Source organism: Sinocyclocheilus rhinocerous, unplaced genomic scaffold (genome assembly GCF_001515625.1).
Source record: "Sinocyclocheilus rhinocerous isolate Xijiao unplaced genomic scaffold, SAMN03320098_v1.1 scaffold1975, whole genome shotgun sequence".
NCBI lineage: Eukaryota > Metazoa > Chordata > Actinopteri > Cypriniformes > Cyprinidae > Sinocyclocheilus > Sinocyclocheilus rhinocerous.
The window spans coordinates 5654-7062 of NW_015640048.1; positions in this window are offsets into that span (position 1 = coordinate 5654).

Genomic DNA, 1409 nt, shown 5'->3' on the forward strand with positions numbered 1-1409 from the left:
TGAACTGATGCTGCAGCTGCTCAAACACTATCACTCACTACTGACACACAGAGACCAAACACAGAACTACACATGAGCTCCAAACTGAGTTTAGGAGTCAAATCAGCTCTATTAGACTGTGATCTGTCTTGTCACAGATGGGTATCATTCAAATAGGCTCTGATTCTGAGACAAATTTATATCAAATCAACAAAAAACACAACATTTTTTCTCAGTTCCAGTGATGTAGTTTTTGTGGTTTGTAGATTCTACTACAATCATGATAAACTTGCCTTATGAAACTACCACTCAATCTTCAGAACTGTCTCATCATTGCATGAGCAGAAGTGAAACTGATCCAGTTCAGAGCGTTGAACCGATCAAACAGTGAAACTGTGAGTTTGAGCTGAAAATCAGATTTGCATTGGCAGCTTTAGTGATTCTGATCGTCTCAGAATAGAGCAGCTCCGTCTCCAGAGACCATGTTCAAACCCCAAGAGCTTCAGTTCACATTTACTGCTAAACGCAGCTGTTCTCAACTCTTACAATTAAACAAAACCATTTTCAGAATCTAAGTCTTAATAAAATTGGTAATTAAAACAGTGTTTTAGCTGAGCTCAAAATAATGCAACAAGTCATAAGCATCTAGTGCTTACTAGCAAAGCTGTTGCACAAACAAAATGGAAAAATTGTGTTTCTGCTGTCTTCAGGTAAATGATCTGGAGTGTGTTTGCATATTGATCAGATGCTTCAGTGCTCTGAGAGTGTTTATAGTGCTGTGAGTTTAACACTTCATCACTGAGAGCTTTTCTACATTTAACTGAAAGAACAACCAGAAAGAAGATGATGATCATCAGCGTCTGTATCTGGACACTCATTCTTTTTGTTCAAGGTTCATTTATAACTCAAAATGTGATTTATATGCATGTGTTTGATAGTAAAACTGATTTTGTTCAGGATACTTTGAATTGAATAACTGTCAATTATTATCTTATGAAATGTCATTCACAGAAACTACAGGACAAATTTCTGTGACTCAGACTCCCTCAGTAGCAGCTGTTCAACCAGGAGAAACAGTTACTTTAAACTGTCAAACTAGCAGAGGAATCGGAGATCGTTCACGGGGTTGTGGTGACTGTTTCTCCTGGTATCTGCAGAAACCTGGAGAAGCTCCTAAACTCCTCATTTATGACATTAGCTCACGGCAGTCAGGAACTCCATCTAGATTCAGTGGCAGTGGATCTAACAGTGATTTCACTCTGACCATCAGTGGAGTCCAGACTGAAGATGCTGGACATTATTACTGTCAGAGTTACCACTACATAAACAGTATAAATATATTCACACAGTGATAAAGAGTCGTACAAAAACCACAGAGTCACAGTGATGAACTGATGCTGCAGCTGCTCAAACACTATCACTCACTCAAC